We start from the raw sequence: 11,215 nt of genomic DNA on the forward strand, positions 1-11,215 counted from the left end.
ACTACTAGAGAAATTTTACTACATTTTCCATGATAAATTTTCTATAAATTACTATAGTATTTTTTTTTTCACAATTTACTATAGTACCTTTACCATAGTATGGTTCAAAAACACTACTACTATAGAAATTTTACTACATTTTCCATGATAAATTTTCTATAAATTACTATAGTATTTTTTTTTTTCACAATTTACTATAGTACCTTTACCATAGTATGGTTCAAAAACACTACTACTATAGAAATTTTACTACATTTTTATTTAACTTTTTTGGTTGCAAAGCCTAAAACCATAGGCCTGTGTAATAACAAACAAATGATCCTCTCCCCTAAAAATGTTACTAACATTTTCTATAGTAAATTTACTATAGTATTTTTTTTTCATGTGGGTTGTAACTACAAAATGTAACTTTGTGTTAAATGCTACAGTCTATGGTTAAATGCTTATTTGTGGGTGCAATTGTATAAAAAGCAACCAAAGAATTCAACCATATCACAGATTTTTTTTCTTTTTCTTTTCTTTTCTTTTTTCTTTTTTTTCTTTTTCTTCCTTTTTTTCTTTTCTTTTTTTTTTTTTTCTTCACATTATTGGCATGGATTTCATTTTAAATTACTTTGTAAAAGTGGGATAAATGTCATTGGTGTTTCTTGTGGGCAGAAAATGAACTCCCTTTAAAAGTATTTTCCACATTTTCACTAATTTATTAAATTTATCTACTAGATAGCCTACACGCTTACCACGTGGGAATTCTGTCATTTTGTCTTTTTTCTGCAAGTTTCCACTCCATTGCCATTATAGCCATTGTCTCCTTGTTAAAGTATGCACACTAAACGATGAAATAAAACTGAGCGGGTAAAAAAAAAAAAAAAACCTAATATTTTAATAATTTTTAAAGTCTTGGACCCGAGAAAAGGAACAAAAAAAAAAAAAAAAAAAAAAAAAAAAAAAAAAAAAAAAAAACACAACAAAAATATATTCATGGAATGCATTTGAAAAATAAATGATGAAGGCATAGTAAATGTTTCTGAGACCATTTTTAATGTTACCCTTCATACAGCAAAAAAGTTGAAAGTCTGTTAATTTTAATAATTATATATAAATATATATATATATATATATATATATATATATATATATTATATATATATATATATATATAATATATATATATATATATTTAAATATCAACATAAACCATTGGGACATAAAATGGACATAAAAATGCATCCCAAAATGGTAAGACAGGCTACATTTAGAATTTCTTTTTAAATAGCCCTTTTACATTTTTTTCCAAAGAAATGGTCAAAGTGTTATGAGAGATTTAAAAATAAGGTTAATAGCTACAATTTATCAAAATTATTTACAACTCTTACTGTTTTTCCCCCTATTTTGCTCATTCCCACGAAAAACATGGCTTTTCCACCCAAAAAACTGGTAAGTTTAGTAAGATAAAATTTTATTCAAGTCTATGGCGCCGCCACTGAATGTGGGTACTAGTTTGTATGTAGAAAAGATGGCTAAAAGATGCGGTATTTTTGAACCCAAGGCATTCAGACGAGCAGCCAGCACCAATGGCTTAATTATTGAGGGTGTGGACCCCCGATTGCTCAAAACAAATAGAGTTTTAGCAAGAAGCCTCAGTAGCCATTCAGTTATAATTGGTGTGTATTCGTCGGTCATAAACAAGCATATGCCGTTTTAGACACAATGGGGTGTGGACTCTAAAAGGAACCTCACAGCACATTCAAACTGCATTACTTCTTCCAAGAAGTGTACTCAAGATCTTTCTGGTCTCGATGCGCACACCGTTCCAAAAGCGCACACGTCTCCAAAAGGTGCACGTTTTAGCACACACACAAAAGAGTTTGACATTGTTTGAGTTTTAACAAGAGGTGTACATATGGCCATCCGGGTTGTAATTAAATGGTTTTTTAAGTTGTTGTTTTGTCTGCGCAGTGAAGTTGTGCAGTGAAGTTTCCTTTTCTTCTTTATGTGCCAGCCTTTTCCGAGGACTCTGAAAAGAGAGAGAAGAAATTAAATAGCTTTTCTGCCAGTTTGGAACAAATGGATGGCAAAAAGCTGGTCAAAAAGCTGGTCAGCGAGTAAGATTGCCCTTTAGTCCTTGATTGCCTTCTTAAGATAGGCCTTCAGACAAAGTGCTGGGGAATGAAAAATAAAGGCGCCCCACTCTCAGGTACTTCTGTTTTTTTGCTAAAATAATAAGAAATAGAATTTCGTTTCATAAATAATTGCAACAGATTGTAAAGTGCAGCAAGTTGAAGAAGGTACAATCAAGAGAGCGAGGACAGGTCATCACCTGCTCTCTTCAGTAAGACGCATTTATTGTTAAAATCAGGTTTCTTTGGCCGATATCGTTAATGAGTTTCCACAGCAACAGGTCGCTTATGTTTGCCCATACTTTGCACATAACAAGCAAGATATTACTAGGCACTGATAAAAATTCGGGACCACACAAATCTGACAATCCCAAACCCACACCTGTCCCGCGACGCTATATCCCAATATGGATTCTGGCATCAAAAGTTATTTTGTTAAAGCGGGTAATATGTTTGGTTTACTTTGGGATAAATTCGAGGCCCTTTTATAACAGCAGGACATCATCCCCTATCTCCTTGCTTTATTTGTCCATTTTATTGAAAGCATATGGTTATCAGATGTCCTACAAAATACATATTTAGTTAGACTGGCGATGAGTGCCTTTGTGGACACTTGGGCACCACGGTAAATATTTTGCGCCCATAACAGTGCTCTTTGGTCTCTTCAATAAATGTAGATTTATCAAAGGCTTGGGGGCTTGGGGCCAAAGTGGTAAAACTCGTGCTATCCGACCATGTTGAAAGTCTTTTTGTTTGCAAACTGCTACCAAATTTACGATGCGCACTTGATGTTCTTAATAACGGACTCTGTTTGGAGACACCAGTGCGCACGCATTTTGTTTTCTATGCAAATGTTCCTGTGCATAATATTCTGTTTTCATTGTACTATAGAGAGTGTTGCTGCACACAAGCACAAGTTATTTAACATATTCTTCAATCAAATATTATTTCCCCAGGGTTTGGTGCACTACAGTACAATTTACGCACAGGAATATCGCCCACAAGGCGCACAACGGCAATAACACTAAAAATAACACGGTGCCATATCAGTAATTTCTTTTCAGTTTCGAATAATAAAAAAAATATTGCTGAAACTTATATGTTAAGTGCCAATAAAAAGTCAATTAACCATGTACAGTATGGTTTCACAATACTACCTACATGATGTGTAAACGCAAAATCACATAAGACTATTCTGCTCCATATCCGTGCAACGTTTTTTCTATCATCCAGAAGTTGATGTTTGAGGAAAACCTCATGCATAAACTGTACCATTATTACATTTCAGTAATGATGAATTATAGAATTTATTGCAAAAAAATAAAGGCTTATAAGCCACTATATTTGCAATAAGCTGCAATAAGCTCGTGATAAAATTGTTTTAGATAAATGCACGAGTGCTACTATAAACAATAACAACGACAGACAACTATAGAAAACTTCACCTGACATATTCTACCCTGTTTTTAAAACCCCCTCTTAGTTTATTTCTTAAACCTGAAGGTAAATTTCGGAAAGGGCCGTCTCTGATTGGCCACTTGACTCTATTTGTTTTATCCTAGAGCGCAGATAGGATAAAGGGACATAAATGACGAATGGGCGCCATCACCCTCTTTTGTTCCTTTGATTTATATATTAAGGGAATGAAAGGAGACTGCATGTTGCTCACTGGTGGACAGGACGCGCAGTGCTGTAGACCAACACCCTCACTGAACCCCGGTTTCACTGAGACAGTCTGCAAGCCAAGAGGTAAGCATCTGGATAATAAAAGGTTTTCTTATAGGTGTTATCCAAGACCTTGGACCTGACGTTGTCCTGTTGTGTTTTTCATGTACAGAATGACTCCAGGGTCCCACGTGCGCGTCGGTAGGAAGGAATGGAAAACATTCAAATCTAACTGGAGTTCAGCATTAGATCTCAAGTCTGGATCCACAGACATTACCAAAAGCCAGCAAATCAAATGCCCAACAGAGAAATTGACTTGACAGCATAGGACTCGGCGACGAAGGAATGCTCATCTACCCGTCAACGAAGAAGAACACAAGAAGTAAGAAGAAAGAATTAAGAAAAAGCATGCCAGTTAAATCAGCTAGCAGACAACGTGGGAATCGCAGAGTGAAGGCAAATGACAGAGAAAAGGCACCGCATGCATAAGCTGAACTCGCCGCCCTGGATTACTCTGAGAAGCGTGCTTCCAACTTTTCCCGCATGACGCGAATCTGACTAAAATTGAGACTTTGAGATTCGCGCACAATTACATTTGGGCATTGTCGGAAAACATTGAGAATTGCAGACCATGTTCGGGCAAACTTCAAATCACGATCGGGATCAGGAGAACCTCACGTGCCAAATGCTTGCATGGATACAGCGTTATAGGCGCATGTAGCGCACGCCCGCCGTCCAAATGGCACTCCACAAACTCATCATCAAATTGGCAAGAAACTCAAGGCTACTACGCTGACATGTTACCTAGAGGGATTTAACTGCAATTTTCGGGACAAATCTGACATTTAATTGATACTGCGAGTAGCAAAGCAAATCTTGCCCTTGCTGTAAGACCACGATAAGGGACATATAAAGACCAGGTCATCATAAGTGTAGAAATGTTATTTTCCGTTTATGCCTTAAGACAAACGTCATGATTTAATCCCTTAAATTATACAAATTATTTATTGTATGTTTCCAGTCATTTTTATACGCAAGGGAAGTTTAAACGCAAAATAACTCATTTTCTTTAGATTGCCAGCTCTTAACACTAAAATATATGTTTGACGGTAATAGTCATATAGTTGTTGTAAATATGTGTTATTTCCTTCTTTTTAATTTAAGCAAATTAATTTTGTAAAAATCATAATAAATAAATATTGAAACTGCTTTAGTGTTTCGTCAAAACTTTAACTGTTGTCTTTTGTGCTTTCTTGGTTTGTGCTCATGCTTTCTTGTTATTTGCGGTTCAAAGGTGTAAATGTTTGTTGTTGATCAGAATTGGGTTGTTGTTGTTCAATGTCACATTTTCTGAAAATAAATTTCGTCAACAGGGTTATTCAGAAAGTAGATCTAGATTTGACCTATTATCATTTAGTCAGGTGTTAATATATTTCTCTATTATATTTATTTATATTTATAGTTTCTTTATTCTTGCTAATAATGAGTAATTAGGTTCACTTTTACAAGAGCAGCTTCTTTGAGATTCTTAACAGCTGCACAAAAAAAGCTATATTGTACTCTGACTGAAGTGTGAGTGGGCTGATGCTTACAATACAACACTAGAGTATTAGTCATTTATTCAGCTGTATTTATAATGCTTTTTGAAAACGCATCATTTTCAAAGAAATAAACCATAGAGAAATTTCACAATGGATATGCAACGTTTTATTTCTAGCAAGGCTGAACATGTTATTTTCATACAAAAATATGGCGAATCCAAAAGACAATGTACATACATAGAATAGATTTTTACATACGGTGTGCGTGGGGAATACAACCATGATTACACAATTTCAATGATCAGTTTATGTTTTTTTTTTTTTTTTTTTTTTTTTAAAATCTGCAAATGCAATAAGTGGCTATTAAGATACCTTAGCACCAATTATATGAGCCTTTTATACAATGAGATAAATGTATGGAATGACAAGGACACTGGAATGTATGATAAAAAATAGCACTTAATCTGGACCGGACTATATTCACATATTTAGGTGATGTCTAATCACAATTTCCTGATTACTGTTGCCAAAGTTCTATTTATATCCATGCACATCTGTCTGAGTATGTAAGAGCTTCATTCATATTATTGGCAACAATGCAGCCTCACTGAAAGACTATCCAAATAATGTTTTAGATTTTTAAAGGGGTTTTCAAAATAATGGGGTGTTGTGTTTTATTTTAGGTTGTATGTGGGAATTATTCTTTGGAAAAACAGTGACAACATCATAACCCTCTGGAGGAGTGACGTGTTCACGTGCGTGTTTCTCGCAGTAAATCTTGTCCTCGACAAAAAAGTGTCCTTTTGTTAAGATTGATCCCACAGTCTGTGCAGACGTAGCATTCCTGGGTGGCGAAACTTATCTCGAAACTTTGACAAGTCAAATCTCTTATAACCAAATAAAGAGAGAAAAGTTGTTTAGGAAAACATGTTTGCAAAAAATCTCAACAAATTATAATGAAATAATGAAACAGAGAGCAAAAGTCCACAGTACTATAAAGAAATTGAGTTCCCAAAACGTTCCACTAGATGGCAACACTGGCATAACACCACAATGGGCACAATACATGCAACTGTTCTTAAAATGCATTTCATCTAAAACTTCTCCTATAAAGATAAAAGCAAAAAAAGTGAAACTTACACAAATCCCGGCACCACAATTGTCACAAAGAGAGAGCTTTTCAGGGTTCCCAACCGTGGCTCCAATTTTTGGTTCGGTGGGGGGCTTTGACAACTTTGAAGCCTGAGGGTTTTTCTGTATACACCTGACACAGAGGAACAGTGATCTATTTAATGCTATCGGCTTTCTTTTATAAGCCTTAAAAATCTTGAACCAGAATGTGTTTCACAGCTGTAGTCAAAGACATGGCCTTTTTAGAAACGACACAGATTATTCAATGACCAGAATCACGACAACCTATTTTGTCAAGAGAAGCTAAGGCCTGGGTGGGTAAACCTGTATGTGTAATTCAGACACAATGTAGTATCTCCCCCCCCACCCCCCCCGGTATACACACCCGGAAAGGTCGTATGAGATTATACCAGTTTCCAGGATCTCTGCAGAACTTTTAAAAAAGGCAGGGACTGGCGAGGAGGATAATTGGATTATTGAGTCTCATGCCTTCAGCATTTTGTACACTTCAGGAGTCTGCAAGTTAATGCAGGTCTTGGGCTGGCCAGGTCTACAGGGATCTGGGCTATAAACACATGCAAAAGGTCACAAGGGAATTGCAGCACAAGACAAACAAATATGATCGCAAAAGTATTACTATTATTAACTCAATCCTAAAATGGGCTAGTTACGACCCAAAAGACATAAAATTCCAATTAACTATCCTTAATACAGACACAAAAAACTGGAATAATGAGGTGTAGAACATAATGATATACAAATGTTCATAATAAGTAGAAAAAAAAAACCTTTAATAACAATCTGGTTGAAACCAATTGTTAATTCATAGAAGAAATTTTTATTCATGCTGGTCAAGGTCATATTGGTTTTGAAAAAACCGTACATTTACTATACAACTATACACAAGAAAGTTTAAAGAGCAGGTCATTATGGGTTTTTGAAAAAACTCTCTTTGCAGTTTATAACGTAGTATCATTAAATGAAAACAATCTGCAAGAGTGTTAATCAAAAAAGTGCATGATCATAAAGATATTGTCTCTCAAAGAGAGAGCTCGAATCAGAGTCGCCCTTTAAGAGTGTTACATTTTTCCAAATCTTTTGTCTGTTACGGTTTGTACGTCATGGGAACACATTGTTTTACAAATCCGCCGGCCCGCGAAATACGAACAGAGTCCTTATCTGCCCACAAACACCCTTTTGCTATAGGCGTTTACGAATGTTGAGACAGCCGCGGTGTCAAGGATACCACAGAAATACAATCGAGCCTTTTTGGTGTGGTGCTTGTAAGTTTTTTTTATCAAGAATGCTTCATCTAATCTGGGTTTGTATCTTCCTTTGCTTCCTAATCTTCATCTCTATTTGGACTAACAAGCTCTCTGAACCACGACCTGTACCAAGTAGGTACGATCTGTATACGTTAGGTGTACATTTCAATTGAGTGCGTCTAAAATATAATTTTTTGTGCCAATATGTTGTGTATACCTAGTGCAGCTTTAGGTTTTCCAGGTAAAGCATGATATTACTGTCTTACTGAAGCAGTTTTAAAAAAATTCGAAAGGTGAACCTAAGAATATGCTCGATTTATTCGTTAGACTGACGTTGTTTGTCTAATTACTTTGTTTGCAATAATAAAGAATGTAGTGTAGCACACAGACTTTACATAAAGAAAATAGACAGTGTGCTGAAAGTGAATACTTGCTGTTTTATGTGTGCTGAACACTGAGCCAGTTACAGGGGTTAATGACGGGACCATGAATGAGTATGACTCTCATTTAGCAAGCTGAAGCAGGTACGCGCCCTGTGCACGGCTGGGCTGTGAAATACCCTAAAGCTAGATAACTAAAGTAAATGTGCGAGAGTAATCAGGACTGGGTCCTCGAGTGTCGATTCATGTATTCACAATGGTAAGACCAAGCATCTTTTGTCTGGCACGATTCATTCATAAACATCGAACAGTAGAACCAGTAGACATGTTGGTTTACAAACTGTATTGTTTAGTTCCTCAGTTTAGTCCACGTTAGCACTCGGCTTAAACGTATCCACCCTATGTGTTCCACAGTTTGCAGCTCAACTATATACTGCTGGCTCGAGTGGAGCTTGTGAATGACCGCAAGCAAGAATTCTCGCTTGCATAAGTGTTTGTTTACTGTATTTTATCGTCATTATAATATGGAAGCAAGATTGGTTCTCAAAATACTTCACGCAAAAACCACGATTCACACAGCGTCAGGACACTTCACTGCAGAAATAATTCCACGTACACACAAAAAAAATTCACAGTGCGTTGAAAAAACAAATATATTCCCAAAACGCAATTCACATGCCCCGCAAAATAAAATATATGATTCATTAAAATACATTTCACAAATGCAAAACACCCATTCTAGATATCAACTGCACAAAAACCTCTTGACATGTTTAAAATGTACGAGTGTCTGAATGACAAATCGTCATACTCCGAATCCACTCGGATTTGTGGTGTGTGTTTTTGGACTTACTGGCAGAGCCTCTTCCCCCGTGGGTCTGTCGTACTCTTTAGCCAATCAGATGCGAGCTTACCATTCAACCAATCATATCATAAGCCACTGAGACTGCATTCAAGGAGCACGATTCTGCGCACCTTTTGTAATATGGATTAATTAGAACGGAAATTAAGCCTTTACATCAGTAATCCCATAGACAGTAAAAGAAATGGACACAGCGACCCAATTGGAACTCAATTGAGACAAGTGAAGCCCATTTTTAGCGATTTTTAGCACTTCCGTTTCTGACGCCGCAGACTCAAACTAAGCTTGATGACGTCAGCAACCTGTCTGACGGATGTAAATCTTCTAGTAGCTGTCGTGTGCAAACTGCCATCGTTAATCTTGCAGAGACGGCGAGCTTGAGCGGGAGTTCTTTGGCGTGAGTGAGCAGGAGTAAGTATTCTGATTAATTATTTTGTATAGTATTTTAAAATGTAACGCCAGAGCTTCTATGGGCTTCTCTCTTGGCGTCTCCCCGATTGCCTGCGAAGCTTCTGAATGCACTCGGTGGCTTATGATATGATTGGTTGAATGGTAAGCTCGCATCTGATTGGCTAAAGAGTACCGACAGACCACGTGGGAAGAGAGCTCTGCCAGGAAAGTCTCAAAAACACACACACCCAACAGAGAAAGTGGATTCGTAGTAAATGACGATTTGTACATTCAGACACTCGTATATTTTAAACATTCAAAGGGTTTTTGTGCACAGTTGTATATTTACGAATTGTGTTTTGCATTTGTGAAATGTATTTTATGAATATATAATTTTATTTTGCGCATGTGAATTGCTTTTTGGTGAAGATATTTTTTTTTTCCATGCACGTGAATTTTTTTGTGTGTGTACGTGAATTAGGTTTCATGCATGTGGAAATTGTCTCGCATGTGTGAATCGTGTTTTTTGCATGAATTATATTTGAGACCAATCTGCTTCCATATTATAAGAATGGATTGATTATATTATTGTTTTATGTAAAGGTGCTTTGTCAATGGTAGCGCTGGCTAACTGGCTCAAGGACTCATCTCTGTGCCAATCACAACAGGTTTGGCCAGCTGACCAATCAGAGCAGAGTAGGCTTGAGGAAGGGAGGGGCTTGTTCGAACTTGCTTGAAAAGAATCATTTCCTAATCATTGGCAAATGACTCTAATATTAAATGTATATTCTGAGAAAATTACAATGTTTTCTGACCTTTGATGCATTTAAACCTGATGTAGGGGACTCCAATACAATATTGGGACACTTTAAAATACCATATGACCTGCTCTTTAAATTTAAATATAGATATTTGTAATGCATGTATTTATAAAAAATTTCCTATTTCAAATAAAGTTGGCTGGCTGTTTTTGTTCTTGTGCTACTCATCAAAGAACCTTGAAAACAATGTATCACGATTTTTGCAAAAACATTAAGCAGTACGGGGTTGTCTGCTGTCCCCATTTCTTTTTGCGATTGTGGTTGAACCATTAGCAATATATATTTGACAACAGACAGACATTCAACCAGTTGTTGTAGGGTGCCTTTCACAACATATTTCATTATATGCTGACAACATTCTGTTGTTTTTCAAAAATCCTAGCTGAGTCTATTCCCGCCATTACTCTCTTCCATTACTAGAATCAGAAAAAATTATCAGGTTTCACTGTAAATTGGGAAAAGTGAATTGATGCCTGTTACTTACAATATTAGTAAGGAGTTCCTAAGATCTACCCTGTTTAAATTAGCAAAAACTCTTTCACATACCTAGAGGCTTTAATAACCAAAAACCCAAAATATCTATTTTAGAGTCAACTGGCAAAAGAGAATTGACCAGTTAAAAAAATAGCATAGATTACTGGAGCACATTACCAGTATCAATGATTGGTTCCTTCATTTATTTTCAGTCAATCTCCTCCATGTATACCACAATCATACTCTTTAAACAATTAGATAAGATATAAAAACAGTGAGAATCAATAAAGAGCATCTGTTAAAGCCAAAAGAAAAAGGCGGACTTGGGTTACCTTTTTTAAAGCATACTACTGGGTATACGTGAACATATTTTCCTGATGGAAAGCTGACATGAGATACATGATTGGCTTAAAATTGAACAGGCCCTTTGTTCCAATTCATCACTGCAGGCACTGTGCAACAGTCCAGGGAAGATTAATAAGCTTATTTATAACAACCATTTTTTTGATAGTCAAATCCCTAAAAAATCACGGGAAACAAATTAGAACATTATCTTAAAGCTCCTAATG

At 36.2% G+C, this 11,215-nt stretch overlaps 1 pseudogene; it reads left to right on the forward strand.

The window, feature by feature from the left end:
- Window positions 1–2,710: 2,710 nt before the first annotated feature.
- On the forward strand, window positions 2,711–4,631 carry LOC122147161 (annotated as a pseudogene).
- The last annotated feature ends 6,584 nt before the right edge of the window (window positions 4,632–11,215 follow it).

Source organism: Cyprinus carpio, chromosome A13 (assembly GCF_018340385.1).
Source record: "Cyprinus carpio isolate SPL01 chromosome A13, ASM1834038v1, whole genome shotgun sequence".
NCBI lineage: Eukaryota > Metazoa > Chordata > Actinopteri > Cypriniformes > Cyprinidae > Cyprinus > Cyprinus carpio.